This window comes from Taeniopygia guttata, chromosome 6 (genome assembly GCF_048771995.1).
Source record: "Taeniopygia guttata chromosome 6, bTaeGut7.mat, whole genome shotgun sequence".
NCBI classification, from domain to species: domain Eukaryota; kingdom Metazoa; phylum Chordata; class Aves; order Passeriformes; family Estrildidae; genus Taeniopygia; species Taeniopygia guttata.
In genome coordinates, this window is record NC_133031.1 from 10555741 (window position 1) to 10580622 (window position 24882).

At 41.3% G+C, this 24882-nt stretch overlaps 1 protein-coding gene across 2 annotated transcripts in view; it reads left to right on the forward strand.

Moving 5' to 3' along the window:
- The first annotated feature begins 1038 nt into the window (after positions 1 to 1038).
- Positions 1039 to 24882, forward strand: part of BMPR1A (bone morphogenetic protein receptor type 1A) — a 73202-nt gene continuing 49358 nt past the window's right edge. For both annotated transcript variants that reach the window (XM_030276730.4, XM_030276729.4), the window contains exon 1: positions 1039 to 1178. The gene's annotated coding sequence lies outside the window, so the exon portion shown is untranslated. The remainder of the gene's footprint in view (positions 1179 to 24882) is intronic.

A 24882-nucleotide genomic window follows, 5' to 3' on the forward strand; every position in this document is an offset into this window, starting at 1 on the left:
GAGTGAAGGATTAAAAACAGCAGCCCAGGTGGGAGCTGTGCCACCTCCATGGCACATAGCACCGTCACTGAAGCTCCTTCTGCACTGCTGCTGGGACACCTCACCTGAAGACAGACAGACAAATTATTACTTTTCCAATTTGTCCTAATGATAAGAAGCTTTGAAATACAATGCAAATCATGGCCTTCAGCATCCTTATCAGCAAGCAGAGCAACTCATTGCAGAAGTTAAAATGTATTCCAGTCTAAGTAACTGGGCATATTTATTTAGATACAGGAAATGGAAAAAGCAAACAATGCTGTCCTTTGCAATGGAACTCTATCCCTCCCGCGGCATTGCAACGTCAGCCTTCTCAGAACTATTCTTCCACGAAGCCGAAAGGCCCATGGAGTCCGTCCTTTTTCCCAGGCCGCTGCCAGCGCTGACTGCTCGGTGCCCTCCGCAGCCCACAGGCAGCCCCGAGCTCCTACCAAAGGCGCTGCGGCGATCTGCACCCGCCTCCCCCGGGAGTCCCGCGGCACCAGCCCCACCAGCACAGGGACGGAGCCTCCGGCCCCGCAGCCAAACCCAGCCGCTCTTCTCGTGTCTCGACCCTCTTCGAGGCCAGAAGTGCTTCCACGACACCGGCTCGGCAACTTTTCCCCTCACACCTTCCCGCCCTTTCCTAGAGGAGCTTCCTCACGGGGAAAGCGCTGCTGGGCCGGCGGGGCAGGATAACGCCGGGGCCCGGGCGTCCAGCGCCAAGCCGGCCCAGGCCGCGGAGGGGCTCCCGGGGAGGAGAAGCGGGCCCGGCCGGTTCCTCCCGGCCAACTTTCCCAGCCGGGACCCCGCCGGCGCTCCCGCCCACGGCACGTGCTGATGGACGGGCGGGGGCGGCGGGCGCGCTCCCGCCTCCCCGCGGGCCCCCGCCGCGCGCGCGCCCGGCTGCAGTGATTGGAATCCGGCTCGTTCCCGCCCCGCCCCGCAGGGACGCGCCGGGAGCGCCTGCCGGGACACGGAGCCTGCGCCGAGCCCGCGCCCGCCGGCCCGCCCTCCCCGCCCGACACGCACCCGCCTTCGCCCCCGTCTCAGCGGAGCCGTCGGGGCCCCGGGAACGGCCCGCGGAGCGCGGCGGGGAGCGGGCCCCCTCCCCCTTGGCCTGCCGTCCCCGCGCGGAGGATGAGGAGCCCCCACCGCCGGTGAGTGCGGGCCGCGCCGCGGAGGCCTCGGCCGGGCGGGGAGAGCCGCGGCGCCCCGGGCAGGGAGCCTGCCCCGCTCCCTCTGCGGCCGGGGGGGCGCGGGGCGCTCCCTCCGCGGCGATGCCCCTTCCCCGCAGTCGGACGGCCCGGCCTGGGCGGCGCCCGGCGGGGTCTGCGCCGGCCCCGGGCTGCGCCGTCGAAGGTGGGCTCCGCCGCGGCCCTCCCGCCCGGCCTGGCTGCTCGGGGCCCCGGGAGCGCCCCCCGCCCGGCAGCCCTGCCCCGCCGCGGCGCTGGGGGCGCTGCCCGCCGCCGGCCGGGCCGGGTGGGCAACGCGGGGGCCGCGCGGGGCCCGCGGGTCCCTGCGTGGGCAGGGCCGGCGCGGCGCTCGCCGACCGGGCGCTCCCTCCCTCCTGCCTTCCCTTCCCTTCCCTTCCCTTCCCTTCCCTTCCCTTCCCTTCCCTTCCCTTCCCTTCCCTTCCCGGTGTTGTAATGTCGGGCCCGGTGCCGAGCGGCCCCAGCCCGAGCGAGCGGCAGCGCCCGTCGTCGTGGGAAGGGTACGAGGAATAAGGTGCTTCGCCTTCCTTTTGTGCGAGCCTTGAACAAAGCTGGGCGCCTGCTTTCCAAATCGGTTTTTGCCGTTCAGCGACGTCAAGCAAAAAAAGTCCGAGGAAATAATAACCCCAAATAATTGCCCGTACCTTAGTAGTGAAAGACTGTGCTGTTGAGTACCGATTATTTACGCTGTTTTCATAACTGGTTACAAAATCTATTGAAAAGGGTTCAAAAGCACTAATGGCCTTTTACCACCTTTCAATCAACCACACTCTGATGTTGTTTTGGTAAAATTAAGAGTGAATTCAGCAGCAGGGAATGGTAGTAAGCTGTGGTATTTCCTTTCAGCAGTTGCCTGTTACTTTGTGTAAAGTTGTATGACGATTTTTCCGAGTGTAAATTGATTGCCCTCCGCATTTACATATTTTGTTCTCTGCTTAGAAGTAATTATGTTTGAGTTCTTTTATCAAGTTAGCATGCTAGGGATTGTTCAGGCCTGTTATCTGCAGGGATAGAGAAGATGCTTTTGTAGATAAGGAAGACTCTCCCAAATTGAAGGGTTTGTTTGGTTTTTAGTAGAACCTAATCCTGGAATAAAAAAGTTAACATAAGAGCAATTCGTAGTCTGATAATTTACCCAGTCTACAGCTAGAAATACTCCAGGTTGTGGCATTTGTAGCAGCCGGGATAAAACTCTTGCTGACCATGTATTTGTCTTTTGGTCTCATTCTTTTGTATCTTTTTCTTAGGTTTTTCACCACATTTTCTTTGGGGTGTGTGCAAGGGGCTGTGTATTTTATGTGTATTTATATAGACAAGTGCTACCCGGTAGGCTTTGAGATGTGGTTTGAAATTTTATGAAAGGTCTTCGTATGCACCTGCAAGATTCAGCTGCCAATCCTTAGTATGTCCTGCTGGCTGATCTCTTCCAGCAGGATCTGATCAGGCTGGATCTGAATTATTTTCTTCCCTTAATTGTGAAGTAATTTAGTTTTGAAAGGGACCTCTGGAAGTTATCTGTTCGAGCCTTTGTTCAAGTTAAAGCAGAAAGCTCTTGGTAAACTGCAGGGTTGAAATAGCTTGTTACTTGGAATTCACTGATTAAAAGACACGTTTACTAAAACAGTATGTAGCTAGAGCATAGACTTTCTTAGGACCAGTGTGTGGGACCCCAAAGCCTAATGTTTTAGACAGTGCTCTGCAAGATCCTCATGGTGAAAATTGTTATGCATATTAAAAATACTGAATATGGTGGAATATGTAAATGATATGTGAGCTTTTTCTGGATACCAGGTCTGACATACAGAGCTGCAGTAGCTTCTTTGGGAAATTGCTGGAAAACACAGATGAATGAAAGAGACCAGTCAGTATGTGGCAGAGAAAGTTACAAATGTTTGTTTGTCCTTTCTTAATTCAAGCATCAGTTGGAGATGTGTCCTATCTGGATACTTGGGACATCATCAGGTATTTCTTGGTTCCTCAGTAAAAAGAGGGCATATTTTCAGAGCCTGGAATTTCACTTATCTTACTGTCATTTGTAAATAAATGACAGAAGGAACTCAGCAATTTAAAAGTATATCTCATCAGAGTCATACGTGGGTACAGATGGAGTACTTGAAGCCTTGTTTCCTTTGCTAGTATTCCCAAAATGCAGGACTTAGAGGCAGGCACAGAATGTGCCTGACAAGAAGTTTCTCCTTTCCCTGCTGCTTTAGTGGTTCTACTTTTCCCTTTCTTGGACAAGATCCGCAGAACCCTCTGCAGTTGTCCTGCCACAGCCGTGCTGATGGTCCCCAGTAGCAGTGGTCTCTTTTGTGCCTTCCAGGATGGTTAGTGCTTTAAGGGGAAACATCATTTCTTTCTGCTTTGTTTCCTTGCATTCTGTTAAAGGTTGCTGTGAAAGCTGTTGAGAGCTCGCTGCTCTCAGGCAGCAAGTAGTTACTTTTTAAAATGTTTTAAATTGGCAAAGAGTGTAAAACTTGCCCTGCTACATTGTGTCCTTTAAGAATAAAAAGGAGACCACACTAGGTGATACTTGGAGTGGGTAGAAGTTTGAAACAGTCACCTCATTTTTCTTGTGTACAGAAAGCGTAATTTTAGCAATCTCGGTGCTCTTATTGAGAAGATCTGTGGAATAGCTATTTTGTGAGGGATTTACTCCAGAAACATCTGTGTAGTACTTTGTATTTCGAGTATGTAAATCCCAAGAGTTTTAGCTTGATGGAACACACAGCTGGCCCTCCAGTGACCAGGAAATCAGGGGACAAGCTGCCAACTTGCCAGGATGGACTTTGCTGAGAACTGGCTTCCCAGGATTTTGCTGGGTATGTTTACAGAGCATATAAGGTGTATTTCATATCCATTTCCCTCCAAAGTAAAACAAAGCAATTATGCCACTAGTCTGCAATATATATTTTGAAATTCGCTGTAGCAGGTTGGACACTGAAGCGTTTTAGGTTGATGTGTATTTGATATATTGAGAAGACCAAGAACTTCATTCATCTTGTGGTACAGCAGAACCCTTACATGGGTTTCTGGTTATGACCCCATTGTTTCAGCTGTACACAAACAGTGTGAGAAATATAGTCACTCTGTTTCAGATTTATAATTCAGAGAGGTTTTTTCTTGCCATTTTTCTAAAGTGTGTCTTGTAGTTGCCATCTCGTTTCGTTTCAATTCGGGGCGTTACGGTTAGGTTTAGTACTGTTTAATGGCAGTCTGGTTAGCAAAATTCAAAACAAGTGTTAGGGTAGGAAAATAAACTCTGGTTCATGATTGTGATAATATTCATAGGTTGTATCAGCAGGAGGAAAGGAAAAGCCACAGCAAAGCCTTATTGAAGGTCACGTGTGTCACCAGCTCTGAGTTCCTGCAGTGACACCTGTAGTTACAGTCAAGGTGATTGCCCTGATGGAGCTGTCCCTGCCATCACCTCACTGTCACCGGTGACTCCTCACGGGGGAGGGGAAAGTGCTCTGAGTATCATGAAGGTGGGAACTGAATGTTTTAAAATATTTTGATTAGACAAAAATCTGTGTAGTAACAATTCACAGAATATGAACCTGCAACATGCAGCCTAATGCTCTTGTGGTCATTTTTTCCTCAGAATAGGTTTCCCCAAAATACAGAGGGAAATGTGGTGTGTTTAAATGTAATTCGAGTGTCATGAGTTTCTTTGCATTAAAAAGGGAAAAAATCAGTGTTATTAACTCAGCTCTGCAATATTGCAGCTTAATTTGCATCATGTAACAGCAGCAATGCTTGTTACAAAAATTTGATATCTCATAAATTTTTGCAGTGTGGTTCCAGTCAACTTTATTAGATTAAAATGTGGAAGCAACTAGCACTTCTTTGTGTCTATATTGCCTGAGTTCACCATCTTAAGGAGAAAACTGTCAGTACTTCCATGCTTTGGTTGATAAATACAAGCAGATGTAGCAGGGATAAGTTAGAGAAATAGCCAAGTCTCACAAGCTACATACCAGGAAATAGATCTGGTTTGTGGAAGCGATTTCCTTTTCACCACTGCAGCTGTTGAAATGATTTAATTTTGCTTTTCTTTTCTTGTTACAGAAAAAAAAATCCCACCTAGAACCATAGGCCTTTGTACTTCCTCTGTGAGAGCCTGATCCCAAATTTAACTGGAAATCGGTGGACAGAGCTCAAATGACTTTGGAGGACTGCAGTCATCAGAGATTTCACTTATGCAGAGAATCGATACTCTGCTCATGAGATTTGTGCAAATGAGCACACTGTGTGCTCAGAGTCAGAATGTCAGAGATATGAAAGTGGTGAATAAGCTCAGATAACATTTTCTAAATTAATCAGTCTTTTTCCTATCCTGTATTCAGTTGGAAATTCACAGTGCAGTGGTCAGGTAAAGGAACTGTTCCATGTGTTTTTGCATGGGTATAGAGGGCTTGAAAAGGAAGCTTTAACAGAAGGGTTAGGAGGAATTGTTCAGCAGGAATAATGGAATATATGAAATACTGTGAATATGAAAAATGTATCATCTACTTGTCCCTTTATATTTGGGAATGAAAGAACTTGGGCAGTAGCATGAGAAAAAGAAGGATTTATTGGAAGAAAACAGTGAATCTCATTGACTGGAAATGTGAGTGAGGAGACCACAAAGCTGGGTAAAATGTGCTCTTCCTGGCTGCAAGAGAAAATCATCTTTAACAGAATGCCTTGGAGAAGATTTAGAAACCCTCCTGTTTCCTTCTCAGTGTTATGCAAGCAGCAGGCCTTGCAGTTGTCAGGTTTGGACAATTGAGAGTTAATTACAGCACAGGACTGGGACAGGGCACAGGGATGAACTGCCAGCTAATGAGGTGCAGCCGTTCTCCTCACTCCCTCTTTTGGGCACTGAATCTATCTTCTGTTCAGGTTATTGAAGGGATTTTAGCACTAATGAAAAATTCAGTAGTGGTACCAAGTATTAAGCAGAAATGTCCCTGAAGATAGAAGATACGGGAAGTGTCACTTTAAAGATTTTCTTTTTTTAACTTGGTTTGAATGTCTCCTCTCAAAGCAAACAATAAATCTCACCAAATAAACACATGGGATTTTGTTTTAAAGTATAGATGTATTTTTATAATTTTATCTTACATATGTACTAGTTTATAATATTTTTCCTTTTCTTCTTTGTGAAAATATTCTATAGAAAGTTTCCTGTAGAATATTCTGATGTGTATGCCATTCGTTAGGATTGAAGATTGTGCCCTTCCACACCCAGGCAAATTATTATTCTGAGCCTAAAATTAAATGGAAAATTGGATAGGTTTTATGGCCAATCTGTCACATTTGAATCAGTGGTTGTACCAGGGATAATTCATCTTGAAAACATGTAGTGTGGACTGAAGTTTGAAAGACAATATTCTATGCCCTAGTCCTCTACTTGACTTAGATTAATAGAAATTTTTCTAAACAATGCTGTCTCAGTATATATATTTTTAATATTTTACTACTCTTGCACAATAATATAATTAATCATATATAATAATATAATAATAATAATAAATTATTTACTGAATTGATTTAACAACCACTCACTGGTTTGCACTAATCTTTATATGTTTTTTAAAGCTCTTTTAGTACATGGTGAGTTAATTTTTTTTACACTTATAACTATAATTGATCATAACTCTAAAAAGAATCATAACCTGGAGTGTTGTTATACTCAGAAATTTATGGCAGAGGGCTCTGGCAAAGTCTAGAAACATTCCCATATAGCTGATATTCTTCAGTTTCCTGCTCTTAAAATTTCACGGAAGGAATGCAGTTAGAGGCTCGCCAATTTGGGTTAGACCAGGAACTGCAAAATCAATCCCGATCCAGACAGGACAGTTTTTATTCAAACCCAAACCTCTGTTGAACTGTCTGGTTTTGTTCTGTCCCTGGCCCTGTTTCACTCCCCCACCTCTCTTTAAATTCACAAGTTTTTAAATGTAGAGATGTTTCTAATTTAGAAAATTATTTTGGTGTAATGAACTAAAACAGAAGAGAGTGGACTAAGCTGAAGGAGGTCAAAAACCAGATGGAAATAGAAAATCTGAAAACGTGGAGAAAAAAAAAAATCCCCCTTGAAATAATGGAATCTAAATGCTGAAATTATACATCTGCTCAGCAGCTGTGCATTCCTTAGCCAGTGGTTCTGTTGCAGAAATGGCATTACTCAAGTTTTTCTCAAAGCTTCAAATGCTGTTGTATAATATTTACATCTTTCTAATACTGTCAGTAATAGTCTTAGGAGCCTGGAGAATAGAGGTAGAGGGAAGAGCTGATGTAAGAATTTCCTTCTTTGTCCTAAAGCATCTGTAGTGTGTGTAATTTTTTGCTGCAATGAAATTCTGTGATTTTCTTGCTTGGTTGTTCTTTATCTTTTAATTTCTGCTGACTTAATTTCAGAGGAGAAGTCGGTTACAGGAAAAGTAACCAACTAAAAACTATATGAAAGGAGAAAAGAATGTTACAAGTGCTTCAAGTGTTTTGCTCCCATCATGGCCAGCAGTATTGCTCCAGAGGAACACATAAGACAGTCTAGCAGACAGCTGTGAAATTACACCACTCTGTGGAAGCTTCTTCCTACATCCCAATAGCCAGGAGCTACCTGAGTCTGTAAAGCACATTCAATCCATTTCAGTATATATCCATAACACATGAAACAATTATAGTTAGAAAAGGTCTCTACTAAGCAGGTTATAAAGATGTGTAATTTTACTTTTGTGTTCTTTTTTGTCTTTGTACTTTTTGACAATGTTGGTATTCATTAGTTACCAGTTAGTACTAAGATTTTCATATGGTAGAAAATTGGTATTTGAGAAAGCATTGGTTTGAGTGCTGATGTGAAGGGTGATTTAGTTAATAAAAAAGCCTTAAATATTCTTTTTGCTTTGTCCCAAGAAGGGACTCTTGCTTCAAAGGCTTTTTACCAAAATTTAAAAGTTTGAGGTTATGTAAGAGAAATGTCAGTTTTTAATGATTTCAAATCTTGATCTCAAACTGTTTCTGCTTTTGGAAGAAGTAATTGTTTACTGGAAGATATTTTTTTACTGTGTGTACTTAGACTAACTGAAGGTAAAATAAATCTCCTTCGGGTTACTTTGACTGAGAGAGAAGCTGTGGGTGTGCTGTGAATACAGATCCCAGGGTCTCCTGAGCATTTGAAAGAGCAGGAGTGGGACTTCAGGTTCAGGTAACAGGGAGTGTGGGCAGGGGAGCAGTGGCATGGTGAGAAAGACTTGCTGAGTTTGAGCCCTGAGCTCTCTTCTACCTGGGACAGGTGTGACAGAGCTCTTAATCTCCTTGCTCTGTATATAACTGCAAAGCACCTCTTCCCATAGCTATCCATCCATACATTACTCCACTATCACTGTTGATTTTTCTCTCTAGCATCTGTAATTTTGTTATAGTGTGCAGTGAGGTTCCGGGCTATTAAAAGTGTAGCCAGTATGAAGTTTCTAAAACTTAAACCTAAGCTGATTATTTTATTAGGATTTCACTATTTTTGATATGTTGTGGAAAAGATTGGGCACAAACAGGAGAAATTGGAGGGTCTGTGTGCTGTGGCATCACATGCTGTTTTGATCAGAGATGGGGTGAGATAGCTGACATGGCTGTCATGCTGCAAGGGCTCCTAACGGGCTCTCCAGGAAGGACAGGCTAGGATGGTGAGGGATACACTGTGTTGTGGGGATTTTTGTTGTGGGACTGCCATGGAGATTCCTGAAGTTCTTCCTTTTGGGTGAATGAGGAGTCAGTTGAGAGGTGTGGGTCAGGCCTCGCAGCAGGTCAGCATGGGTGATGTTGGTAGGTGCCTGCAGGAAGCTTTCTCAGTGAACGAGTGGGGAGCAATGGGTATTGTTTACCTTGAATTCCTTAGGGTAGTGGCAGTGTCACTTGTAACATCTTCATCAACAAAGTGATGGAAGTACAGACTGGACAGATGGACAGTGAGACTGAAAATTGGATGAGCTATCAGGTTCAAGGAGTTGTGATCAGCAGCACCAATCACTAGCAGTGTGATCCAGGGGTCGAGCTGGATTTCTGGTACAGTGTAACCAAGTGTACATTCATGGATAATGGGACAGAGCACACCCTCAGAAGTTTGCAGACAATACAGAACTGGGAGGAGTAGTTTGGTGGGCTAGGTGGTTGTGCAGCCCCTTGCAGGGATCAGGATGGACTGGAGAAGTGAGCAGAGAGGAACCTCATGAAGCTCTACAAAGGGAAATGCAAAGCCCTGCACCTGGGGAGGTGCCTCCTGGGCTGTCCAAGGGTGAGTGTTGTGGGCAGGCTCGAGGAGATGATGATGCCCTTCAGTTCAGCACTGGTGAGATGCATCTGGAAGGCCCTGGTCGGTTCTGGGCTCCCAGGAAGGATTGGGCAGGTGCCCCGGGGCAGAGGGGTGGTAACAGCCTCACTGGAAGCAATCAACAAGGGCTGTTTTATTCTGTGTGTCTGGAAATAGTGTGGAAGGGGAGTGGATGGTGTGGTGAAATTTGTAGCTGATACAGGTACTGTAAACTGGCTTGAGCAGTATTGAATGCCTGAATGATAAAATACTGGATGAGGTACAGTAAGTGCAATGTAATTTAATTCAAACAGAGGCAAAAGCAGTAATAGGCTCTAAATGAGGTGTTAACACTTGGCAAGATCTTTGTTTTGAAGCTCCTACTTTAGATAGAACATATCTGCCTATGGTGTTGAATTTTTTTTCCTCTCTTCTCTTTTTTTGTGTTTGCACTGTCACTTTTGTACTTGTGGCCACGTAAAAGGTTGGATTTGTTTGCTAATTTAACTGAAAACTAACCGCATAAAAACCCCGAGGTTTTTGGTATTTCCAGCTCACTGTGGTACCTTATGTGGAGTAAGAGGAGAGGAGGGGCCAGCACTTCCCTTCTTACAATCTGTACAGACTTAAATGAATTTAAGCCAATTTTGAAGCAGCATTCTATACAGTTAAGTATTTAAAAAATGTGATTATACAGCTGTAAAGTTCATTATATGTGGACATACAGGTTACATCCTTTTGGTAATACAATTTCAACAGTCCCCATTAAAATGAGAAGGTAATATTTTTTGTTCTGTTTGATTTTTCCTTCTTCCAGCAGTACAAATAAGTGCAGTACTAAATAGACTTGAGCCTCTTCACTTAAGGAAAGAGAAACAGTGGAGAGAGATTGTGATGGTAATCTATCAAACCTTAAATGAAATTAAGAAACTGATGAATAGTGTTTCACCACTACTTTTTTTCTGCACAGTGTAAGGGAATGGCAGGTTTACAAGGATGCTAAAATGGGGCGTTTCTTTCCTTCCTCACAGCAAATATTTCAGTTGAAAAGTCACTGGCAGAATATGTGGCTGGGGATGAAAGTGCGGTGCAGATTTGCTATCACACGGATTTGCTGATGGATGTGTGCACTGATAGCAATAGCGCAGTCACTTGTGCCTGGTTGGAGGTCAGGAACTGCCCAGGATTTTGCACGAAGCCAGGGAGGACTCTGTTCTCCCTTAGCTCCTGACTGGTCTGATAGCAGGCGGTGTCACAGGCAGAGTGCTGGGCCAGACATCTGCCACAGAGCAGGCGGCAAATTCAGAGGCCTTTTATCACACCCACACACAGCCAGGCACGTCAGCTCCTCTGCTGTTGCACTTAGTAGTGTCTGTAACGCCTACAGCTTTTTTCTGTGTTGCACTGGCACCCATCTGCCTTCGTTGACACATTTGTTAGGTTTGCTTCAACGAAACTGCCATCAAACGTGAAGTAACATGTTTTTTTGTATCTGCCTTATCTTAAACATTTTCTGTTCAGGTAGTTTATTTTGCCTAGTGTGGAAAGATTGATCATATAATTTCCTAAGGACTGGAGCAGTGTAGCCAGGTAGACTTCCATTGATGTCTGCTGGATGAATAATTAACTGCCAGATGGAGAGGGCAGTTCTGTGCTGCAGATAAGCAGCCTAAGCAGCCGGGTACACTCGAAGGGCCAGTTCTACTCCTTGCTCACGCCACCCTGGTGCGTCCTTCCCTCTTCCTTTGCAGCAGCACTGGCTGGCACTGCTCTGGTGCTGTAGGAATCTAAACTGGCTGAGAGCCCATTACCGTTTTTTGCCTTCTTTTTAAAATTTTTTTCAGTAGGCTTCACTTCTTGCCAGTCTAGCTGCGGTTGTGGGGGCAGACCAAGTGTTACTGTTAGCATAGAGAACAAGAGTGCCCCTTCCAGGCCCAGTTTAGTTGTGCTGTAACGTGCTTGTGGGTAAGTCTGCTGTTTGGGAATGTTACCCAATTTGGAGTGCCTTTTTTTTGTTGGGTTTTTTTTTTTTAATTAGCTTGAATGTTGGTGATCCTGTGTAACTTCTTAGTGTATATTGACTATATTCTCACTCCACAAAGCAAAAATTAATTGGTTAGAATCTTTACCTTCCCATCCCCATGTTTGTCTTTGCTCTTTTGCAGTTGAGTCCTTTGTTTTGTAGTTCTGTTAAATTTTTCTGCCTCTGATGTAGTCTGTAAAGTTTTGGAGTTTGGCAAACTCCTAACACCTAGAACTTCAAAGACAAGCTTCATGTATCAGCAGGTTTGAAGATTAGATGTCTAGTCAGATTATGGAGTGGATGTCACGCTGTTTGTTTCAAAGGTCTTGAGCTGTGTTAATGTCCCCAGAGGTGAAGGATGTTACAATCAGAAGTGTTCGGTAAACTTGTTCTGCCTGGTAAGAGGGAGGTCAATATGCACATTACTGTCCAGCCAGCAAGACGCTGTTTGGCACCAGAGGATATGGGAGGGAAGGGAGAGACAACTGTGGTCAGAGGAATATGTGTGTGAGTGGGGAAATGGATCTATTGCTAAGGAGAGTGAAATCATACAGGATATATAGTGAGCTGGAGCAATTACACTGGGAAAAGATATAGACCAAAATAGAACAAATCTGTAGAAAACCAGGCTTTCCTATGTCTGTTGCTCATTATGCAATTTTTTTGATGTGTGATTACTTGTTTTTTTTCCCTGAATGAAGAGAAAAATTTGAGATGAAAGAGTCACCTGAGTTTAAGAACTAGAAATACCACAAATGTGTGTTTGGCATCACTGCCAGGGCAGAGTAGATCAATTCAGCCAAGATTTTTCTTCTGTTCTCCTCATTAATCCAGGCTTTATTAGAACAGAGAGAAAGCACAATAAAATCTTTGTATAGCAGGCTCAGATATAAAAACAGGTGCGCTATTCCCAAATCCAAGGATTTTTAGAGTTGGTCAAAAGGAGCATGAGGTGACATAGCATCTAGAAAGTGAAATGTGGGTGCTCTTTTCTGTATTACACTAAGCTGGCTCATGGCTATGACTGGGAAAATATATTTGAGAATTAACTACAGTCTCTAAAAATGTATTTTTTCAAAGAACTGCTGTAGTTGAAGCAGAAGATTAAGTTTTTGACAATGAACACAATGGAATTAAATGCCACTCTAACAGTGCAATTGGTATGAGAGAATAATCTAAAAATACAGTGATGAAATGTCTGACAGGCTCATAGGAGTACTGATGCAGCCACACATTTATATATTAGTATGTCTGCAGTACACGCTTCACCTACGGAACCCATTACACTGTAGTAAAAAACAGATTCTGCTTAAATTGCTTGTTGCAAATTCACTTCTTTTTTGAAAATGCTGGATTTGACAAATGCTATTCTTCTGCACTGAGTTTTCTCTTCAGCAGGAAGTAGTATCATCCACGATTTGTGCTTTTGGAAGGTATACTAGAAATGTATACTAAGAAATATTTAAGTCTCATGCAAAGAAATTTGCCAATACTGTTGAGTTTTTAATTTTAACTTAGAATGCAAGTTTATAAATGTGTACTTTAAAGTTACTTTTTTTAAACCATTAATTTGGATACATCTTTCAGAAGATTCTCTTCTCCTGGAAGCAGTGACTGGCACAGCTTCCTTTGGCCAGGCACACAGTTAGAGCTCAGTGCTTGTCCATGGTATGTTAGAGAGGTCAGTGAATACAGTGGCACTTGCTAGAGCAGCTAGTAATGTTCACAGTCATGTTTCTCAAAGGAAGGCAAGTGTGTTCAAAAGGACATTTTGTTTAGAATGACATCTCTCAGGTTCTGTGTTACTCCTGAGGAGTACAGGAGTACTTCCAAGAGAAGTACAAAAAGAAGTTAAAGGACATTTTCCACTTCCAAAGTGCTTTGTAACAGTACTTTCTGTTATCTTTGTGTCTCTTCTTCACTACCATTTCAACATGTCTGTATGTTTCTGTGATATGTGGTCTATAGTTTTCAAAGACTGTGACTGGGGAAATACTAAAACTGTTATAAGCAGTATATTTCCTGATGTTACTTTTCATTTGTTAAAATTAATTTGCAATGGCCGCGTGAGTTTGGATTTTTGGTTGGTTTTGTTTTTCTCCTTGGTTCCCTCTCCCTCCCACAGTGACTGCTTGTAATCTTTGCTGGCATGAAACCTGTACTGAAGTACTTGAAGGTATTTGTGAATGTCCTTGTAAAACATCACTGTGGTGTTTTCTGTCTGCTCTTTTGGAAAACAGAATCCTTGGTAAAATATGCATACATCTTGTTATTTTTAGCACAGTAGCTTTAACCCCTGTTGAAACCTTTAGGATTACTTTGTAGTTTTAGCACTGGCTTAATTTTCTATATACGTAGTTGTGTGAAATATCCCAATAATAGGTCTTGAGACCAAAACACGACCTGTGGGAGTGACGGGAAAGTTTATGTTAAAAAAGACACAACAAAGTAAAACTACAGGGAGGATGCTAAGGGTGGAACTGTTATATTGGCCTTCTGGAAGAGAATCAACACTAATAACTTCTTGCAGGGCATTTAATAGCTGTCAAGTAATCATGTTATGGTGTTTTGAGTTGCAATTCTAATATGTAAACATACTTGCTCTTCCACTGCTAACCAACAATTTGAATAAATTTTATTTCAATGAGTAAGCTTTATTAAATATATTTTAAAAGAAAAATAGCTGTTTATTTGTTATATGTATGACATTTTCTGTTACCTTAAGTTAATAGAGAAATTCTGGTTAAAATAGAAAATACTTCTAATTTTGATTATCTGATAGAAATTACAAATTGAAAATAAAATTTTGTAGAATGCTAACAGAAAGGAGATGTTCCTTTGGGGAAAAATTTAAAAGTCCAAGTTTTACATTATCTAAGATACAAAATGCTATCATGTATGATACACAGAAGCAAAATTGACTGTATTTTCCCTTCTGTAAAAAGCAGTCCTGCAAATATAAGTCTGTTTGCAGTAAACAAATTCTTTAAAGTGCTCATACTCTGTAACAAAGGCCCCTGAGTAGGGTTTTTGTTCTCATACATTACAATAATAAATTCTATGCTTACTTTGCCTAGAATTATAGACGTAGCCAGTTGTTAGTGCTTCTGATCCTTGACCTGCAATAACATTTATTGATAGTGGGGATTTTTGATAGGTGTATTAGTATATCAATAAGAGTGATTATTTTCATTATCCTGCCTACTCTATTTTCTTTTTTCAGATTTAAAGTCTTTTGGAAGCTCTCATCACAGTGGTATTTGGCATTCCTCATTAGATTCTAGGGTTTTACCATAGAGACAGTGCTTTAAGTCAATGTCTCTTAGCATTTTGAATTCTTCCTATTTTGTAGCTGTGAACCAATACAGGGGAAACCACGTGAGTGAAGGAATCCTGTATAAAAATCATTGAGCTCTGAATTTCTGGTTTTGACTTAAGATCCAGGCCTAAAACATTGTAACAATAGTGTTTCTGGCAGCCTGTTGCTGGGGAGATATGTTTTTTACATGAACAGAGGGACTCTACCAATCAAGTGTACAGCGACCAAAGGTCTCTTCTTGGTAGAGCTGCAGAATTACCATCCTTAGCAGTGCTCTGCGGTGTAAGATTTAGTTCAGCCAGCAAAAGTGCAAAGCCCCTCCTATGGGAGTCATACCAGAGACTCAGTGTGAGCCTCTGGTTCCGCTGACGGCTGAAAGACTTGCACCCTCCTGAGATACATGCAGAGCTTTCTCCTCAGTTCCTGACAGAACATTTGGTAGTGTGCTTAATTAGTAAAATTACTATTACTAGGAAAATGTTTCTCTTTCTCTCCTTACATGTGCTGTCACTGGAATGATTATTTTTTCCAAGTCTCTGCTATCTGGTAGCATAATGTCATCTTAGTAATTTCAGTATGTTCAAAATGGTAAAATTCTTGTCCATTTTGTTTACAGCAAAATACTTATTCCAAATCACAAACAGCCTTTTTTCATGGTACAAAACTACTCACTTTTAGAGAAAATAGATGGAGCCAGGTTATCTGTAAGATCACCTCACACTTCTTTTGAGGTGTAATTTACTAATTTCTGTGCTTGTATGTAATCGACCTGAAACTTAAAACATTGTAGTGTTGTAGAATCCTAAATAAACTATGTGCCTATAGTTTGGAAAGTTAAGTGAATTCACAACAAAATTGTCCCTTTCATTTGAGGAAGGGGCAATTGACCTCATTGCAGAAATCTGTCTCGCTGGATCTACATGAATGCGTTGCCTTTGAGGTGCGAGGCCTTTGCAATGGACGAGCCGTTCTTACCAGTTCCTTGTTCCCGAGTGAGACGGGCTCGTGTTAAGGCAGTTCGGGTGAGTTGTGAGTGATGGCAGAGGTGGCCCGAAGGAGGCCGGGCAGCGGCGCTTCCCTCGGCTGCCGGAGCCCGAGAAAGGCTTTTCCTTGTGCTGCCTGCTCCAGGAGGGCCCGGCGGGGCGGGTTGCCGGCAGACCAAGCCGGGATGCCATTTTGAGGCTGGGTGCGGGAGGAGGGGCGGGCGGCTCGGGTTACGGCTCCGCATTCCAGCGCCGGGAGGGGCCCGCGCCCGCCGCCCCTCACGGGCCGCGCTCCGGGCTCTGCCCTGCCCTGCCTGCCGGTGCGCAGCCGCTGGTAGCACGGAGCCGGGTTTGCAGCTATTTTTAGAGAGCTTCGTGGCGCTGTGTAATTCTGCTTCGCTGTAACAGTGGTTATAAGGACTTCAGACTATTGTGCTTCAGATAGTTCCTTGAGAGCTAGAAGGTTAATTATCTGAAGCGCTTATTGCCTTCTCATTTTTCAAGTTGTTGCTTGTATTTAGAGTATTAGGTAAATTCTAGGTAAATATTTGCTTTTTTTCGTGGAGGTGCTGATTTTTGTGTTTTGCTTACTTTCCTTTCTCTTCTCTTTATTTTCCGATACAAAATAGCGATTTGAAGTAACGTATTTTATAGATCATGTAATTTCCATTTCACGTTTACACTGCAGCAGTACTCAGTTGTTCCTTGCCAGAACAATGGTTGGGTACTTAGTGCACACTTCTTTAAGCTTTCACCATTAAAAAAAAAAAAAACAAACAAAAAACCAAAAAAACCCCACCAATCTGCAGGAGAATATCATTAAGGCTTTTTAATAATAGAGCTGTATTTAAAGTTTCAAGTTGACTTCAGAACAGAATGTTTCGTAGAATATTTATTGTAGTTGTTACAGCAACGTCAGCTGGTACCTACTGTTCCTGCAGGGTCATTAGCATGTCTTGTGTACTTCTTTGGGGCTGCATAAATCTTTTCAGGTAAAAGAAACTAAGCAGGACATCTCAATTTGAAACTCTGAGCATGTTGTGTTGTGCTGTTTGGGGTGTTGTGGTTTTCCCTCTGCTTTTAATTCAGGTTGTAAATCATTCTGCCAATCAGGAGTCCATAACTGGTGAATTTTTTTTCCTTTACTTTCAGTATATTATCACAAACATGAGATAAATAACGACTTTAGATTTAGTTCAAGAGCTAAGTAAAGCTTTGTCCATGGGAAGACTAAGCAAGGGCATGAGATACCACATTCATCAGAGTTTAAATGATGAATACTGTGTATCAAACGCTGTGAAATGTACAAAGCAAATCAGCTGCAAAAATATCTTCTCTGGCAACTGGCTAGAGTGGTATTATTTGTAAAAGCTGTTAGATCATGGGATTTTTCTTCGTGGCATATAATCTCTTTGTAGCTAAAAAAGTAAAATGATCCTGGTTGTGGTTTGCAGCTCTCTTGTCAAAGGAATTCCTTTTATTCCCCTCCCTCCTCCCACAAATAAAAGCCATCACATGCTGAATTGAAGAGTCCTCTGCAGTTGTTTTAGTTAAAATGAAACTCTCGAGGAGAGTATCTTGCTGTTGAAAATTCTTTCTGAGAATTGCTGCTACTGCATCCCTGAGCTCCCCAAAACTGGAGGGATCCTCCAACTGATTTGTTCTGTTTCAGTGCAGGGAGTCTTTTGTGTCTCTGGTACAGGTTGGAGAACTTTCCTTCACTTCAGCCTGAACATGTGGAATCTAGTCCTGTCTGGTTAAAATCTGTACATAAACTTATTGTTAAGATTGAGTTTACCCTAAGATCAATAAAATCTGATGATAATAGCAAAAATGAAACATTGACATTGAATCTCATTTTCTGATTAAGACCATATAGAGTAAAAATAAATTACTTAATCACCTTAGGTACTCTTTTGCTGAATTCTTCTCAGTGTTTTCTCAGTTTACTGCTCCTCATTCTGTAATTTAAAATGTGTGTGTTGTTGGTTTAAAAAGAAAGTTGATTAACACAAAGCAGTATGCAGTGGATGCAGCTGCTGTTGTGAATATATGAAGGTAATTGATGTAAAAAACCACCACACATTTTTGTTTCTGTTCCAGTCTGTACTTCTGTAATGGGTTTGTGTGTAGTTCAAATAGTTTCATCATTTTCCTACTGAGATCAGTGTGGATATTGACTAGAAATGAGAAAAGAACTATAAATGCACATATAATGTATTTTACTTAGGTATTTCTGCCAATTTGGGAACTGCCAGTAGTCTGTGATGGTAAAGGCCCTGTGTTGAGATTCAGGGCAAATTAATAAATGCACATCTCTGGGTAAAAGTTTATCACCAACACCCAATTTCTTGCCTTAGCTGAAAAAGAGCACAGCTGCTGGAGTCACTGTAAGTTAACTCACATATCTGAGTTAATACTGCTTCCGCCCACACATGCTTACCTTGCAGAATGTTTGCATAGATCTTCATAAAAACACTTCCCTTAATCTGCCGTGGCAAGCAACAAAATTATTTTGGCACTAAATTAACATGGTGTTGGAGCTGAGGGCCTGGGGAATGGAGGATATGCTCTGTGTCTGCTGTTGGTTTGCTGTGAAGCTGTTATTTGTTCACCTGTCTGAAAGAGCAGTGAGATAATGGGTGGGTCTGTGCCTTTCATTTTTATGATATTCCATGTAGCAGGTTATGTTAGTGTCCCGATCTCAGAAACCTAACCTAACAAAACCCCAAACAAATAAAAAAACACCAATCAACAACATGAAACCCATCATATCAGGTATTTGAAGACTTTCATGCTTAGGTTACACATGGTTGCTCTGGTCTGCAGCTGATGGGACACCAGTGGGATCAAGCTGAAAGCCCTTTGGTTTTGGCTCAGTGTCGGCTGGATTGGAAGAGAAATCACAGCCAGCAGCTGCAGGCTTGGTCTTCCAAGAGGGAGACTGATGCCATGGTGTGGCCTGCAGGAGAGGGGCTGCCATGCACCAGGTGTGTTTGCTCAGCCTGCAGAAGCCTGAGGAATGATGTTTGTTATCTTCAGAGAAGGTGGAGCTACAGTCTTCCCAGGAGTGTATGTTGAAAGGTTGGTAAATTAGTAGTTGCAAGTTACAGCAAGGTAATTTCTTACTGGATTAAAAAAAAAAAAAATTAGAATGGTGATGTACTTGTGACACATTGCTGTGAGAGGCTGCAGAACTGCCTTTCTTGGACATGTGCAGGATATTCCTTGTCAAAGTTCTGAGAAGCTTAGTGGAATTTGTCTTTTTATTGGACATGGGGCTGGACTGAGCAACTTCTGGAGGTCTCTTCCAACCTGTGAGAGTTGATGGTTCTGTCTGACAGCAACCTGGGTCTGTGGGGCTGACAGTTCATATGGAGAGGTCACTCTTGCAGATTGTAATATACCTGATTTCTAACCCAGCTTAATAGAGTCAAAGTTAGTGAATGGAGGATTGGGGTGAAAATTGCCTGACCTTGTGTAACATCAACCATGTTGGTTTATCTGGATTCAGTGGTTAAATTTTCATTTGTATTGTGTATTGGGGCAAAAATGAAAACTGGAACTTCAGTGTGCATTCATCCTTCTGTGTCACAGAAGGGAAGAACTCTGCTAACAGATGTGGCAATGAGTGCTGGCCCTTTTTTTAGGGTCAGATTTGTGGGCTTTTTCTAGTAGAGCTTTATTTAGAAGGGAGACTTAACAATTTTCTTTTTATTCACTTCTAAAATTAGTTACTTGTAACTAAGGTTTGTTTATTTCAGATGGCCTGTATTCTAGCTTTCTGAAGATCTAGGTTGGGGAATGAAAAAATGTGTAGACTGTTCTTTCTGTTTATCCCTCATTTGTGGTAGTCTTCTATTCCCTGATTTAAATCTGACTTTATACAGAGAGCTGAGCCAATAGAGCTGCCAAATAGTTTGGTGCTACAGGCTATCTGAAAATCTCAATCTGAATATTTTGTCAGTGGGAGCTATTGGGTGGATGCCTAGCATTTTACTTTTTAATTTTTTTTTTTTAGTCTGACATCTTGATTGTCCAAACAGATTTGGGCTGCCATTTTATTTTAAATCTTATCATTTGTATTAGCAGAAATAACTGTACATAGTCTTGTGCTACAGCAGTTACTATCTATGGGCTTTTTTTAAATTATGGGTGTTTGTAACCTGTGAAAGATAAGACAATGCAATGGATGTTAAATGCTATTTGTTTTGAAGAGCTTATTTGAAACAATGGAAAGACTTTAAAAAATGTTGTAGTTCTGAAGTGTTTTTTCTGTCAGTGTTAGATTTGGCAGTGGTTTGTACAAATAATTTGCCAGAAAAGGAGTAATTCCTAATGTACTTCTCATGAGTCCCGTGATTTTCTACAAGTGTTAAAATCCTATTGTTGGGCTTAGAATGAGGGAGGTTATTTCAAAGTGAACTGTGTACATTTTTCTTCCTTATTTTTGTGATGCAGAGTAGGAAATGGCTCTAGGTAGAACTGTTGCCTAGTCCCTATGGCCTGTTGTACCCTGGTAGGGGAACTGTTTTTATATAGATATGATTGAATACTGACAGTAATGTTTTTCAGCATAAATTTATACATCTCACATTTTCAAACTCAAGAGAGGACAGTGGTGTCATTTCTGTTATAATATGTAATAAACTGTGACAGGTTTTGTACTGGTGTTCTGACCTTCTGCAAGTCTTGTACAAGCAAATAATTATGTTATTTTTCCAACTGGATTTTTCTTGGCAATGTTATCAAATGTGAATGTTACCACTCCACAGAATCCTTTTTGTGTTAATTTTTTTTCAAACAAATAGTTAAATAAACCATGCTGGAACTTGGTAGAGGATGAGAAACCTTAAGGTAAATTACTAAACTAGAGAAAATTCCCCAAATACCAAAGGCAAGAATCTTGTCCCCTGGTTCTTTGTATTTTTTTTTTTTTCAGTTATTTACTGTGTACTGGCATATAGATCTCTTGGCCTGTCTTCTTTTTGCTGCTTCCTTCAATTTTGATTGCTTGAAAATGACAGTTTCTGTACAGTGTGTACATAAACGTATGGAGATAGCTCCAAAGGACATGGGGCAACTTTAAAATGGTGTTTACTTTTAAGATGGTGACTATAAATTAAGCCCAAACCCAGAACATTCATGGAACCACAGAATGGTTTGTGTTGGAAGGGATTTCCAAAGCATCTTATCCAAATCCCTGCAGTGAACAGGGACTTCTCCAAGCAGATGAGGCTGCTCAGAGCTCTGTCCATCCAGACTTGAATGTTTCTGGGAATGAGGCATCCATCACCTCTCCAGGCCACCTGTGCTTCACCAGCCTCATGGTAAACAAATCCTCTTCCTATCTACTGTGAACCTCCCACACCGGGTAAAGCCATTACCCTTGCCCAGTCACCGAGGCCCTGCAGAAACATTTGTCCCCACATTCCTTTGTTTGTTTACCTTGTGTATTGGCAGCACTTCTGCAACTGTTACTTCCCTTCTCAGGCTATTTGTCCCCTTCCAAACATCATTAGAAGGTGGAAATACAAGCATTTAGTGTCTTTCTTGGCTATTATTTAAAACTGCACATTTCATGTTTTTCTTTTCGTTACTGTTTTTAATTAGGATTTATTGCAACATCAATGAGAAATAGAACATATCTGTGAACTGGAAAGTGTTCTCAAATAGGGCTGTAGTTTCATCAAAGACTCAAGAAACTATCGGGAATACAACTGTGGTATTTTCACTAGGTATTTTGTTGTTGTATGGTCTCTCACATTAACTCAGTCTTTTAAAAAGTGGTCAATTTTCTTGTAATTTTAGGCTTTCTTCCATGTCTTTTTCTTTGATTTTTGCATATGTCAATAGGTTTGATCAATTTAAATATAATTATTGTCAGAAAACAGCAGTGATCTTGCAGAGAGTCAGCTAAAGAAAAAAGTGAAAATTGTTCCTTCACTGATACCTTCTTTGTAACAGCTGTATTGGAAAAATCTCTCATGTTAAAAGTACCTTTTTTGATAAGCAACTTGATTATAGTAGCATCTGAGGAAGCCTTTTTAAGTAGGATAAAATAAAGTAAGATGAATGTAATAAAGATAAGACTATATAAGGAACTCCCCATTATAATTGTGCACTGTTTTGCAGTACTGCAGTAGCAGAAATCTAGCACTTCCTAGGTTCTCCATAAACTATTTTAGTTTTACTTGGTGACAGTGGCTTGGAAAGCTTTTTTATGTGTTTTTCAGTGGTAGCTGTATGATTGGTGTTTGACACAATTATTTCTTATAAAAACATAATATGAGAACAGTCTGAACTTGCAGCTCATCAAAATACCCTGAACTTTAGACACACAAATATAGCCTATGCTGTGAAAACTTCTAATATTTACAGTTGAGAGTTGAATTGAAAGAGTTTAAAAATTGTAAAATTTAAAGGGTTTTTTTTTAATGTAGAAAATACTTTTAAAATAATCCAGGTGCTGGAAAACCTGTAAAAAATTATGTACTCTCACTGTGCAGTAATGGAAAAGTTGTTTGTCATCACTTCTCATGCAGTAGACACATTGTTTTCTCATGTGGTGTCTGTGTGCCTGAAGCAGCACAGTGAGGCTGAGGAGCTCTGCAGTGAGTTCTTCCCTTACACTTAGGGTAGGCTGTGTTCTGGGGTGTTTTAACTCTGTCTGGAAATGAGCAGTAGCTAAAAGAAAAAGCTGTTCTCTTTCCACATCTTTTCCTTACCTGTTTTATTCTAAGCAATCTCCCTCTTCTTCGTCCCAGTCAGAGTATAGAAAGTAAAAATATTGGTAGCTATCTAATTTTTGCAAGACACCTTCCTATATGCATTGCTGATAAACGGTTCTTTGTCATGACCTTTGACGCTGATAGAGGGTGAATTCTTGTTCTTCCTGCTCTACTTGATACACCTTTGAAAGTCTCATCTGTCAACTCATCTGTCAACAGAAGGGTATTGCTTCATCCTGCTCATGTTCTCACTGGATTTGGTGCAACAGATTCTGGATCTTTGAAAGCATCTTGATCATGCAGTTTTCAAATTATCAGATGCCTTTATTATTTTTTTTTCCATGACCTCTCCCTCCCGGAGGCAGATACAGGATTCTGAGGCTGCTTTTCAGTTTGTCAGTTCTGGGCTCAGGTTACAAGTAGTGCGATAAGAATTACATATCCAAACTGCTGCTATTTTACAGTATCTAAGAATGTTCCTCTTAAGATAGCTTATAAATGTTTCACATCTTTTAACAAAGAGGAACTGTGCTTTCAGCTTATTTAACAGAAGAAAACACCCCCTTATGGCCAGCCAAGAAGCCCTCCACCTCTGCCAAACCTGTTTGCTGGACTCTGTGCATAGAACTGATACTGTCATTGTACAAATTGCAAAGCATTAGGGTCTGTTGACAGAAAGATAAACCTTCCCCCTGAGGGAGCACATAGACAAGGAAAGCCTGCAAGCTCTTAATTCATCAGGAGAATTTTTGAACACTTGAATTGTGAAGCTTTTTAAACAGTATTTTGTAGAATGTGTCTTGTGTGGTTACCTCTTCTCCCTCCCTAGTTATCTCAGGAAACACAAAATATCCCAAGGCCATTGGATGCCTTTGCAAGCCTTGGCAGGAGTTAGCATTGTCCAAGGACACTATTAGGAGTTTGTGTTGGTTCATACATATCTCTGTCCCCTGACATCATTGTTTCCTCCCTATTTCTCCACTCCCTTTTCTGGTTTTAGGAAAGGCCAAGACCCATATAGTCTGATCTACACAAGGTTTTGGCAGTCTGACAGTCAAAACTGCTTAATCAGGTCACTGAATTGTCATACAATATTCTAGTTTATTAGAGACACACATCCTGTATTTTAAAGAACTTCAGAATTTCTGGGTCTTGCCTGATTTCCAGGCATACATGCTCAAGCAAAATACATTACAGTATCTTAAACTCACCCTTTCCTGTGCTTCCTGCAACTCCAAACTTTTCTTTTTGTCCTTACCCCAGATATTCTTCTTTCTAAATAAGGAGGAGTTAGGTTATGGAGATGCTTACATTACACTGGTGGCAGGCATCTGCTCTAGTGACTGCCAGAATATGATTGCATGCTGCTCTGATTAAGATTTAGTTACACTGCTTAGATCTTTCAAGTTCTGTTTTTGAGCTGTAAGCTTGTTATTGAGTTGTTGTATGGTTCTGTTTAAATATACTTAAATATTTGTTCTATTTTAGTTCTGAGAATATACTAATGGTAGAAGGAATGTGCAAAAGTACTGCTTCTATTCAGCAGAGCTTCTTTTTAAACATACTCATTTCTTTCTGCTTACTTAAGTAACTTTTATTGTTTTAACTTGTAACTCTTTTAGAGACAAGAACCAAGTCAGACTTTCCAGACTTCCTTGTGTGCTGGAAAGTGTTTCCTGACTTGCACTCATATATACTTGAATAAATCACCTGAAGTAAATGCAGGGATGTACCTGGGGTACATACTTTATTTTGTAGGATCTTCACTGTTAAAGCAATTCCAAGAAAGTAACCCATAGCTGGGTGTGGCTTATAAAAAAGGGACTACATAAATAAGTTTTTAAATGTTCTTTTGCATTTTTAAAAAAATAGGAATATAGAATTTGTTCTTCCTTGGCTTTGTAAGGCATGTAATCTTACCCATTTTGAATCTCCAGTCTGTACATTTTTCCTGCAATTGTTTGTTCCAACAATTGCATTTCAGATTTGAACAGGCAAAAGTTGTCATGATAGTGTGTGTGTATATGTGTGTGTATATATATATATATATATATATATGTGTATATATATATATATATATGTGTCTTCTTTTTGCAGTCTTGTTTAATTATATGTTATATATATATATAGTAGTTTTAATTTATGCATCTTGCTATAAAGAAAAAACAGAGGCAAAATGTAAATAACCAATCCATCCTTTATAAAACCCTTCAGGAAAAACTGACTTTTTTGTTGTTTACTTTCAGTTTGCTCTTGGACAGCTTTTCACCTTTCTTTATCTGAATAAGGAAGCTGCTGCCC